Source organism: Physeter macrocephalus, chromosome 19 (genome assembly GCF_002837175.3).
Source record: "Physeter macrocephalus isolate SW-GA chromosome 19, ASM283717v5, whole genome shotgun sequence".
Lineage (NCBI taxonomy): Eukaryota > Metazoa > Chordata > Mammalia > Artiodactyla > Physeteridae > Physeter > Physeter macrocephalus.
This window is the reverse complement of record NC_041232.1, coordinates 68,192,813-68,205,809: the sequence shown is the minus strand read 5'-3', so window position 1 is coordinate 68,205,809 and position 12,997 is coordinate 68,192,813. Positions and strand designations below refer to the sequence as shown.

General features: G+C 40.0%; 1 pseudogene; it reads left to right on the top strand.

Moving 5' to 3' along the window:
- Positions 1 to 2,955: 2,955 nt before the first annotated feature.
- LOC102977118 (60S ribosomal protein L17-like) overlaps positions 2,956 to 12,997 on the top strand; it is a 17,674-nt pseudogene continuing 7,632 nt past the window's right edge.

Sequence of the window (12,997 nt, the reverse complement as noted above, 5' to 3'; positions counted from 1 at the left end):
ACTTCCCCCTCCCCGTATTCTCAAATCCATTCTCTACATCTGTGACTTTATTCCTGACCTGCCCCTAGGTTCTTCAGAACCTTTTTTTTTTTTTAGATTCCACATATATGTGTTGGCATATGGTATTTGTTTTTCTCTTTCTGACTTACTTCACTCTGTATGACAGACTTGGGTCCATCCACCTCACTACAAATAATTCAGTTTCGTTTCTTTTTATGGTTGAATAATACTCCATTGTATATATGTGCCACATCTCCTTTAACCATTCATCTGTTGATGGACACTTAGGTTGCTTTCATGTCTCAGCTATTGTAAATAGTGCTGCAATGAACATTGTGGTACATGACTCTTTTATTATTATTATTTTTTAGTTAATTAATTTATTTTTGGCTGTGTTGGGTCTTCGTTTCTGTGCGAGGGCTTTCTCTAGTTGCGGCGAGCAGGGGCCACTCTGCATCGCAGTGCGCGGGCCTCTCACTATCGCGGCCTCTCTTGTTGCGGAGCACAAGCTCCAGACGCGCAGGCTCAGTAGTTGTGGCTCACGGGCTTAGTTCCTCCGTGGCATGTGGGATCTTCCCAGACCAGGGCTTGAACCTGTGTCCCCTGCATTGGCAGGCAGATTCTCAACCACTGCGCCACCAGGGAAGCCCATGACTCTTTTTGATTTATGGTTTTCTCAGGGTATATGCCCAGTAGTGGGATTGCTGGGTTGTATGGCAGTTCTATTCTTAGTTTTTTAAGGAACCTCCATACTGTTCTCCATAGTAGCTGTATCAATTCACATTCCCACCAACAGTGTAAGAGGGTTCCCTTTTCTCCACACCCTCTCCAGCATTTATTGTTTGTAGATTGTTTGATGATGGCCATTCTGACTGGTGTGAGGTGATACCTCATTGTAGTTTTGACTTGCATTTCTCTAATGATTAGTGATCCTTTCATGTTGGCAATCTGTATACCTTCCTTGGAGAAAGGTCTGTTTAGGTCTTCTGCCCATTTTTGGATTGGGTTGTTTGTTTTTTTGATATTGAGCTGCACGAGCAGCTTGTAAATTTTGGAGATTAATCCTTTGTCAGTTGCTTCACTTGCAAATATTTTCTCCCATTCTGAGGGTTGTCTTTTCATCTCGTACAAAGCTACAGTAATCAAGACAGTATGGTACTGGCACAAAAACAGAAATACAGATCAGTGGAACAGGAAAGAAAGCCCATGCACATATGGTCACCTTGTTTTTGATAAAGGAGGCAAGAATATACAATGGAGAAAAGACAGCTTCTTCAGTAAGTGGTGCTGGGAAAACTGGACAGCTACATGTAAAAGAAGGAAATTAGAACACTCCCTAACACCATACACAAAAATAAACTCAAAATGGATTAAAGACCTAAATGTAAGGCTAGACACTATCAAACTCTTAGAGGAAAACATAAGCAGAACACTCTATGACAAAAATCACAGCAAGATCCTTTTTGACCCACCTCCTAGAGAAATGGAAATAAAAATAAAAATAAACAAATGGGACCTAATGAAACTTAAAAGCTTCTGCACAGCAAAGGAATTCATTTCATTCTTGAAGGCAATTTTTTCTAATGATTTAGAAGCATATGAAGGGTTAGATCTTAATACCATGTATTATGCTTTGCATCTTTATGCTTCTTTATTTGGCTTTTTGTAGTCTCTATATGGACTTCCCTGGTGGTGCAGTGGTTAAGAATCCACCTGCCAATGCAGGGGACACGGGTTCGATCCGTGGTCCGGGAAGATCCCACATGCCGCAGAGCAACTAAGCCTGTGCACCACAACTACTGAAGCCCCCGCACCCTAGAGCTCATGTGCCTCAACTACTGAGCCCGCGTGCTGCAACTACTGAAGCCCGTGTGCCTAGAGCCTGTGCTCCGCAACAAGCGAAGCCACCGCAGTGAGAAGCCCGCGCACCGCAACGAAGAGTAGCCCCCACTTGCGGCAACGAGAGAAAGTCCACGCAGCAACAAAGACCCAACGCAGGCAAGAAAAAAAGAATCTATATAAGCCAAAATTTATTTTGTGGGGCCCCAAACTGCTCTTTTCTCAGTACCTTCATTTTAACCTAATGGTCATAATTGTTTCTAATAATAACTATAATTATCCTTCATATTTATATTAGTTTTTCACACATATTATCTTGTTTGATCCTCAGAGCAATCTCATGAGGTAAATCCAGTTTATGCAGGAGGAGATTATGATTCCCATAGGGTTCAGGGGCTTATCAAGGTCACACAGCTTGTAAGTGGGGGAAAAAAATCAGAACTGAAACGCGTCTTGGTTCATGAAAACATGTTAAACAAAGATCTTCCTAAGGTGAATTTTCAGATATTTTCGGTGCTGGTTTTACTTTTTTTAGAGACGTAAGTTATTACATTATTGATACATCATCGTGAGAATTAGGCTGCAAGAGCATTTCCCATGAAATTTTCTCGGGTTTAAGTAGTTTTGTATGCCTACCAAACAAATCACCCTTTAAGTCTCTCTCTCCACAAGTTGGCAAAGGCAAGGACTGGGAGTTATTCAGGAATGTCTAGTTTTATGTCTGGGACATAGTAAATACATCACATATTTTGATGAATGAATAAATGAATGCAAATTTGTTTCCAGCCTTTTCAAATACCTTTAGATTGAGGCAATGTAAAAGGGACATGCTATAGAAATTATTTCCTTTACTTTATTGAAGAGAAAATTTATGCACAAAAAGTGTTACTCTGGGTCAGCATTGTTCAGTAGAGATATAATCCAAGCAACATACATAATCTTAGATTTTTTAGTAACCACATTTTTTAAAACATTTTTTAAAAACAGTGAAATTAATTTAAACAACATACTTATTTGACCTAATATATCCAAATATTATCATGTGAATATTTCATACATATTTTTAAAATTGTTAATGAGCTTTTCCCAGTAAGCGGCCTGAGGTGACCTCTAAAAATGGTTCACCATTCACTTGACCTAGAAAACCCCACAAACATGCAAATCAAGAGGTTCAAACCTTCGTGTTCACTTTAAGAACACTCATGAAACTTCCCAGGCCATTAACGGTATGCATATCCTAAAAGCCACCAAGTATCTGAAGGATGTCACTTTACAGAAGCAATGTGTGCCGTTCAGTCGTTACAATGGTGGAGTTGGTAGGTGTGCCCAGGCCAAACAGTGGGGCTGGACTCAAGAGGCAGTGGCCCAAAAAGATTGCTGAATTTTTATTGCACATGCTTGGAAATGCAGAGAGTAATGCTGAACTTAAGGGTTTAGATGTAGATTCTCTGGATATTGAGCATATCCAGGTGAACAAAGCCCCCAAGATGCGGCGCAGAACTTACAGAGCTCATGGTCGGATCAACCCATTCATGAGCTCTCCCTGCCACACTGAGATGATCCTTACTGAAAAAGAACAGATTGATCTTAAATCAGAAAAGGAGGTTGCACAGAAGAAAAAGGTATCCCAGAAGACACCAAAGAAACAAAAACTTATGGCCCGGGAACCAATGCCGCCAAAAAAAAAAAAGTGCAAATAAAAATAAAAGCAGGAAAAAAAATTGTTAATGAGATAGTTTGCATTCTTTCATTCATATGAAGATTTGGACATTTGTTGTATATTTAACATTTAAAACACATCTCAATTCAAACTAGCTACATTTCAGGTGCTCAGCAGCTGTGTGTGTCTAGTGGCTGTTGCACTGCGTAGTACAGCCTTGGGCTGCAGCAGAGAAAGAGCTTCGCCCTCTTCTCTTCCCCTTTCTCACCATCCCACAAATATTTACTAAGCACCCACCATCTTTTACCAGAGAGAAGGAAAATATCAAATGAGGCTCTCAACCTGTCACATATTTGAGAAACACTAAATTGAGAGATTGAATATACAAATGGAACATGTCAAACTATACATCTCAATAGAATTCTGACCCACAACTTCCAGCAGCAACTAGCCAGGAAAGGCAAACCACAATCAGCCTAGAATGGTCAGGACTTGGCCAATGACTGACAGCTTTCCTAATTTTTGCCCCCTCTCCCAACTCAGGATCATTCAGAGAAGGCCAGATATGCTCCCCAAACCAACCATATAAGGTGACCTGATTCTAGTTTTCCTACCTCTAGCTTCCCCATGCCAACAGCCTTCAGGTTCACCTGAAGCCTTCCTTTTTTCCCCCCCACTATAAAGCTTTCCCACTCCCCTACATCCTCTGAGTCTCTACCAAACACAGGTGATGGTGGCTGACACCCTTGCTATATAGTGAGTTCTGAATGAAGAGCCTCTGTTTATTCTCACACGGGTGGTCTTCGTTTATCTCCACAAAATCTTTGATTAGTCTTTTCTTAATGACTAAAATAATCAAACTTCCTCTTTTAACTTTCCTTGTGGGTTCAGTTTTTTATTTTATTTGTAACATTCATTCATGCAATGACTATTTCCTGTGTCTTAGTAGGTGTTGGCCACTATGCTGAGTCTTTGAAAGTTAAGTAAAGGACCAGAGATTCAGTCTTTTCTCTCAGGGAGCCTAGAGCTCAGCAAAAAACACATACAAATAAATGTTTAATAACATTTGTAATAAAAACTACAAAGGAGGGGCTTCCCTGGTGGCGCGGTGGTTGCGCGTCCGCCTGCCGATGCAGGGGAACTGGGTTCGCGCCCCGGTCTGGGAGGATCCCACATGCCGCGGAGCCGCTGGGCCCGTGGGCCGTGGCCGCTGAGCCTGCACGTCCGGAGCCTGTGCCCCGCAACGGGAGAGGCCACGGCAGAGGGAGGCCCGCATACCAAAAAAAAAAAAAAAAAAAAAAAAAACTACAAAGGAAATCAGTTACTCGAGGAAATATATGCACTCCCATGTTCACTGCAGTGTTATGCACAATAGTCAATATATAGAAACAAACTAGGTGTCCATCAGTGGATGAACGGATAAGAAAATGTGGTATATACATACAATGGAATATTATTCAGCTACAGTAAAGATGGAAATCCTGCCATTTGTAAAAACATGGGTGAACCTTGAGTATATCCTACTAAGTGAAGTAAGCAAGACACAGAAAGAAAAATACTGCATGATCTCACTTACATGCAGAATCTAAAAAAGTCAAATTCATAGAAGCAGAGAGTAGAATGGTGGTTACCAGGAGCAGGGAGGTAGGAGAAATGGAGAGATGTTTGTCAAAGGGTACAAAATTACAGTTATGTAGGATGAGTAAATTCTAAAAATCTAATGTACAGCTTGGTGACTACAGTTAATAATAATACTGTAGTTTACTTGGAAACTCACTAAGAGAGTAGAAAGAACTCAGGTGCTTTCACCACACACAAAAAAGATAAACCATGTGAGGAGATGGATTGATTAGCTTGACTGCAGTAATCATTTCACGATGCATGTATATCAAAACATTATTTTGTATACCTTAAATATGTACAATTTTTATTTTTAAAAATAAATTTTAAAAATTTAATTTAAAAATGCACTACAAAGGAAAGTATATTATGATACCTCAATGTTTCAATTTTCATAAGATATGAGTGCCATTTCTTCCCAAGAAAAGACTTTTATTCTGCTATTAAAACTTCAATAAATGCTTGGCAAAACGAAAAATACTGTTTTCCCAATAGATTTGCACACTGAAGATCAGACATTTTTCCTTATTGCCCTGTTTCCTTATCCCTTTTTGCTTATTTCTCATTTTACTTCAAGTGAACACTCCCAGATGGTTTCTGGCACTCTTTCAGCAAGAGATAAAGAAAGGAGACAAAAAGTTTTCTATTAAATAAAATAACTATAGCTCACTCAAGGGTAGTTTAAACGATTGTTCTCCAATTTAATGTTTATAATAACTATTTTATCCAGGCAAAAACTTTGCCAAGCTTTGACTGAATTAAACCTGAAATAATTTTCATTACTGCTGAATTTCAGATAGTTCAAAACCCAGAATCCAGAAGTGTTTTCTTCTCTCCACTTGGGCACCTATTAAAATGTCACTAAAATCATTTTCAAGTCTTGGAAAACTAAATCAACTTAAATAAGTGTAAGATTAAAATCAATTTTAATCTTACACTTATTTGAATGCTGTTTTTAAATCATTCTTTCATTAATGTATTTCAATTTACATGGATTTTCTTTGGCTAAGAAAAATAGTTAATTAAGTGGAATATTTGGTAAAATAATGTATGAAGTACTCTGAGATCTGGAGCCTAGAACTAGATGCATCTAACTTAATTTACCTTCATGACAGTTTAAGCAGTTTACCTGAGAAATAACTTCAAAAAATTTCTCAATTATTAATGATATAAATGTCATTGTTATCTTTTTGTCGCTTATATCCTTGGACTTCTGATATCTTACTGGTCTAACATCATAAAATCCAGGCTGACTCAACTAATTTGAAGTGAATGTATAATAGCGTATCTATTGACCTCACTTAATGATACAAAGTCAAGTTTACCTTTCAAAACCATTACTTAAATCATTCAGAAATTTTAACTGCATGTTTTATAAAATTTTAATTGCATTATCAAATAAAATATGAATATTCTAATAATGTATACTTATCAAAATAAAACTGTGAAAAATAAAAGCCTTTGAATTCTTCAAAGTAAAATAACATCAAACATCAAGATGCTATTATTTTCAAACGGGAGTCAGAATTCCTGGATAATTGGAATAGAAGTTACACTCCAAGCAATCACTTTCCAAAGAATCAGTTTTCGTTTACATTGTACCATGTAAAAGATAAACTTTCACTCAGAGCTTGGCCACAAATTAGATACCTCTTGGTCCCTGTGAGTTTAGATCATTTTATGTCCTCTGAAAAATCACTCCATTTTTCTAAAGTAATATAACCCTTCAACAATGAACAGAAAACAAACAAGGAATTCATCCTGCTATAATGCTTTCTTAGTTTACTGGTTCAGAGAACAATTTATACCACACCTGTGTAAATCGTTGTACGTGCAAGGACCTCTCTGCAGAATAAAAAGAACATCTTTCCTGTAGTCTGGCTGTCTGTCTTGATCTCACACAATCTAAAAAGGTTTTCCTCAGCTGGGCCTGAGGAACAAGTTCCTGAAGATCTTGGGTAAGCGATCACGAAGGACAGACACGAAGTATAGCGTTCACTCACTGTATGACTAGGGAAGGAACCACAGAGATCCCAAAGGGCTGTCCATAGGCAGTCTGCATACACATCCCCATCTATGCTCCCTTTTCTCTCACTCTTTTCACAAGAACAATTTTTTCAAGAATGCCTCTTCCTGGGATTTGGATCATAAATTCATGAGATACTCATACTTTCCATCAGTATGGAGTTTAGTTATTCTTTCCTCCAACTCACTTACATAATCTTCAATTAGGCTGTTTCCAAGACCCTTCAATCTTTAAGTCTCTCTTTTTTTTTCCTGCAATTTCAGTAGTTCTTGCTGTCAGTGCCTATCACCAGACATGTACCCTATACTGTTTTGTATGTTTTTTTTCTACGTGTTTTGCCTCTCATATTGGCCTGGGAACAGGGATATTTACTGTACATTTAGCTGTTATACACAAGAGACCAAAAATACTTGCAGTGGGAAAAGTCATCCAAAAGAATGTTTCCTAAATCCAGGAAAGGGGAAAATTTTGCATGGGTTTACCCTGTAGAATTTAGACTATTAAATTCTACTATATGAATTAACTAAATTATAAAAAATAAAAATTTTTATCATAAAGATGTGTAATGTATTTAATAAGCCCAAAAGTTCTGATCCTCTAAACAGTACCTTGTTTATGAAAAAAATTCATTACCTGGAGAAGCTGATAGCTCTAATCTAAATCATACATAGAAACTTGGTTATTTGGACTATTTGAAATTTTCAAGAGGCATTACCAAAAGTCCAAGATCTTGTCATATTTGCCTCTTAAATGTGTTGAGCTCTTCTTAAATAGGAGTTGTTACTATGAGAGATTTAACAAAAAAAACCAAAAAAAATCAGAATATCCTAAGGAAGATGAGTAAAATAAATACACCATCAAACAGCATGAGGCTCAATGAAAATGAACACCCACATGTCTGCATTTCCCTGCCGCTCTCTTAGAACGCTTAGGGAATTTGAGCAGCTCAGTCAAGCCTACTCAGCACTGCATCACCAAAGCACAAAATAAGACCTGGAACAAGCAGCATTTTTTGTCACACATCTTGCTTTAGTCAAACCTACTCAAGGAAGTTTCACTTTTAGCAAAATGAACTAACAAACCTCCCCCCAATTTTTTTTTCCAGTGATCAGCACAGCTGGAAATAGCAACATTCTGAGCAGACTCTGGCCCTTGGTGTGAGCCTACATAAGCTGTTTTACCTCAGCTTGCTCATGTGGAAAATCAAAATATTGTATAATAATATCTCACAGAGTCATTGCAGGGAGTGACTAAAGAACTGATCATATACGCAAAATACGTTTTATAAACTAAAACCCATCATTTACCTCTCACCTGTGAAGCCTGTCCAACACACTCACACAGCTTACTGTCACCTACCAGTTAGTCTTACCATAGACATCATCCCAGTTACTTTCCTAGCAATTATATCTACCTCCTTTCATTCACTTCCAACCTGGGAATGCAGCCCCTTTGGCTATCAGAGGTAGGTGATCCAGTCAGTCCTTTCTGCAGCAGCCATAAAAGCTGGGGCACAGACATGCATACAAGTTCCTTCCATGGAGAAACTGGTGACTTGGAGCAGGTTGGAAGGAGCGGGTGGGAGAGGTGTCCTCCAGCTTCTCTGGACTCTGGGGAGGATTATAGCCAGCCTCTAGCACCTGCTGAATCAGAAGGCTGGCCCTCAGGCAGCAGCTTTTAAAGTATGCAGATAAACCTCTTTGAGGGGAAGACAGGCAGAAGGGCTATTTTGCCCTCCCCCTCTGCACTGAACACTGGGGTGATAGCCTTGGTGAGTGTTCACTCACCCTTTAAGGATTGCTTCTCAGCTGCACAGCACAGGGAGATGAGCTCAGTGCTTTGTGACCACCTAGAGGTGTGGGATAGGGAGGGTGGGAGGGAGACGCAAAAGGGAGGAGATATGGGGATATATGTATACACATAGCTGATTCATTTTGTTATACAGCAGAAACTAACACACCATTGGAAAGCAATTATACTCCAATAAAGATGTTAAAAAAAATGTCAGATAAAGACAAAAAAAAAAAAGAATTGTTTCTTATTTTGCTATAGTCTTGTGAGTCTTGTGAAAACAAGTCCCACTGGCTTTCAGAGCTAGATGTTTCGGAAGCCTGTCCCTCCCTGGGAGTCTCAAATGTTGGGGTGGTAGACGTGGGGCTCAAACCCTTTTCTCTTTAAGGAAAAGCTAGGAGCTGGGGCTTCCCTCCCCCTTGTATGGTGCTGTGTCAGGGGTGGGGTTTATGGTGAGAGTGTGTCTCAGCCTTTCCTGCCTGTTTTGATGTAGATGTTTTCTCATTTGTCTGATGAGTAGGAGTCGTTCAGCCAGTTTCTGGATCCTTTTCAAAGGGAAATGCCCCACATGTGGCTGTGCGTTTGGTATGTACGGGGCAGGAGGGAAGCTCAGGAGCCTCCTACGTCACCACCTTGGTCAACTCCTCCTGACTTGGTTTGTGGGTTTTTTGTTTTTCTTTTTTTTTTTTTTTTTTTTTTGTGGTATGCGGGCCTCCCTCTGCCGTGGCCTCTCCCGTTGCGGAGCACAGGCTCCGGACGCGCAGGCCCAGCGGCCATGGCTCACGGGCCCAGCCGCTCCGCGGCATGTGGGATCCTCCCAGACCGGGGCGCAAACCCGGTTCCCCTGCATCGGCAGGCGGACGCGCAACCACCGCGCCACCAGGGAAGCCCGGTTTGTGGGTTTTTTGAAAGAATACCACAGACGGAAAGTACCCTTCTCATCACAGCATGCCAGGGGTACCTGATACCACATGACATCACTAGGGATATTAACCTCAAGGCTTAAGTAGTGTGTGGCAAGTTCTTCCCTGCAAATTTACTGTTTTTCCCTCTAGTCTTTGGAAGTGTGACTCTTACATCATTCAGACGCAGGCGGATGTAAAATATGATAGAGAAAAATAAAGAAGGAACAACCAGAGAGACAGAAAGAAAACCCAGAAAAAGTATTACCCATGTAGCCAAGAAAGATGGAAGCATTTCAGGAACAAGTCCATGGTGAGCAACGTCAAATGCCGCAGGAAATAAAGTAAGGTAATTACTGAAAAGTGCCAAATGAAAGGTTGTGTTGACTTTTATAAGAGTAATGTTAATTGTATAAGAGTAATGTTAATTGTTTGATGGAGCAAAAGAAGAATGCCATGGGCTGGGCTAATTACAGAAAGCGGACGGAGAGTGTAAATGACATACCCTGGAAGCTTACTGTGAAGGAAGTATGTGGAAAGGGTGGTGGTTAGGGAGACAGTCACAGGGTCAGAGGAAGATATTGACGGGTTTTATGTATATATACGTACTTTTTTAACGTGGAAGAGACTTGAGAAAATGTGTGTGCTGAAGGGAATGAGACATCTGAGAAAGAGAGGAAGAGGAGGGTAGGACTTAAGGATCTAGGCAACTTGGCTGGTAGAATAAGTACACATGGGGGATGTCACAATATCTGTCGCAAGATGAGTCTAAGTAGGTCTTTACTGAGCAATAATGTCTGAACTATTACTGATTTGTTTGTCAAGAATGCTTAGAGCTTTAATGAGACAGAGACTACCAGCTCAGAAAGCAGGTCTCTCAAAAATACTAGTAATATGTAATTATTATCATAATTATAATACTGATATTATTTCTTAGATCTCTCCAAATCACCAAGAAGATGTTCTTCCAGATTTTTAGTTGACATTCTGAAGATATTAAGTAATTAAAAAGGAAAAAATATTAGGTTTATGGTGGAGAATCCTGGCAGGCACTGCCTTAGCCAAGTGATCAAGGTTAACATTATCAGCAATAAAAAATCAGTGTTCACTATGATATGACAAACTGAGAAGGGCACATTGTTTCTGAGTTCTCCTTCCCCCAAAATGTATAACCTCAGTCTAATCATGAGAAAACAGACAAATTCAAACTGAGGAACATGCTACAAAACAATTCACTAGTATTCTTTCAAATCGTCAAGGTCATGATGTAACCTAACAGGACCCTGTGGGGCCTTCCCAGGACAGACCCCCCATATCCTCTGCTTTAGTTCCTCTCTGAAGTACCTAGATTACAGTATCGGATGCACATTTCCTGAGTTGTTTTACAGATGCTACAACCACCACCAAATGGAAGAAATTAACTACTTGATGATCGTGAGCACATAGGCCCCACACCTACTGGCACCTAAAGAATTGATAATATTCACCCTTGTGACACCACCCTATTACCTCGCCATAAGCCAATCAGAGAATTGTGCATGAGCTGATCACATACCCTGGGATGCCCCTCCCTCACCTTGCCTTTAAAAATGATTTGCTGAATGAAACCCATGGGGAGTTCAGGTGCTTTAAGCACTAGCTGTCCTGTCCTGCTTGGTGCCCTGCAATAAACGCTGCACTTTGCTTCACCACAACCCAGTGTCAGTAGATCGGCTTTACTGCATGAGAGCCAGCGGACTCAAACTTGGTTCAGTAACAATGAGAGACAAGGAAAACTGAGGAACTATCACAGACCAAGGCAATATAATAACTGAAGACAACGTGGGATCCCAGATCGGATTCTGGAGCAAACAAGGAAGATTAGTAGAAAAACTGGTGAAACTGTATAAAGTTCTGTTCTATAATCAATAGTATTATTAATTAACCAAGGTTAATTTCTTAGTTTAGATAAATGTTTTATGGTTAGGTAAGGTGAACATAAGCAAAAGCTGATTAAAGGGCATGTGGGAACTCATTTTTGCAACTCTAAATCTAAAATTATCTCTCAAGGAAAGAAAAAAAGAAGAAACACTACAAGTAAAGTCCCACTCTTCCCTCTGCAATCCCACTCCTCTTCCTCTTGTCTCCCACAATTTTCTAAGTAAAATTCATCATTCTTATCTTAGCCTACAGAAGGCCCATTTTATCCTGGCCCCAACTTCATCTCTAACTTCCCTCCTGCCGCTCTCCAACGCTCTTTAATCCAGAAAAACAAAAACACTGCATATTTCCTAAATGTTTCAATGTGTATCATGTCTCTGCACCTTCAATCATACTGTTCCTTTTGCACAGAATGCCCTTCCATGCCTATATCCACCAAATACCTACTAAAATTTCAAAATGGCCCAAGTGCCTTCCCATCTCATTAGCGATTTCCTTGCTGTATGTTCTCAGAGCAGTCTGTGTATTCTGACATCGTAGCACGTATCACACTGCATATCACACTGTCAGTATGGATTTATTTGTCTGTCTTCTCTACTAGATCATCAGCTTCCTCAGAGTTAGAGTCACGTTTGACTTAAGGGGCCTAGAAATTTTTAAGACACTCAATAAATGTTTGATGAAATGAATAAATGAATCGATGGTCCAGCCAACAAGCCCAGATTGAATTTGAGTATCTGACATTACGTAAACATATTTGTAAGTGGCAACAATAACCTTAGCCTCCTACTTATGTTTGATCAAAGTGAGGACAGTTTTTAACCTCTTTTCAAACCATGAAGTACACTATGAAATTTAAGCAAACATCAAGGATTTACCCAGTCCAATCAGAGAAAAAAAAGAGCATAAAACACCAGAAAATATTTCCAAATATATAAGGTAGACAAAGGGTTAATATCCTAAAGTATAAAGAGTTAGACTGTGGTTTCCTTGAGGGTAGGGACTAGCACATAGAAGGTATTGGTGTGAATATAAATTGATACAAGTTTTCTGGAAAATCACTTGAACTAATAGATCAAAAGCCTTTTTAAAATGTGCATAATCGGGGCTTCCCTGGTGGCGCAGTGGTTGCGCGTCCGCCTGCCGATGCAGAGGAACCGGGTTCGCGCCCCGGTCTGGGAGGATCCCACATGCCGCGGAGCGGCTGGGCCCGTGAGCCATGGCCGCTGGGCCTGCGCG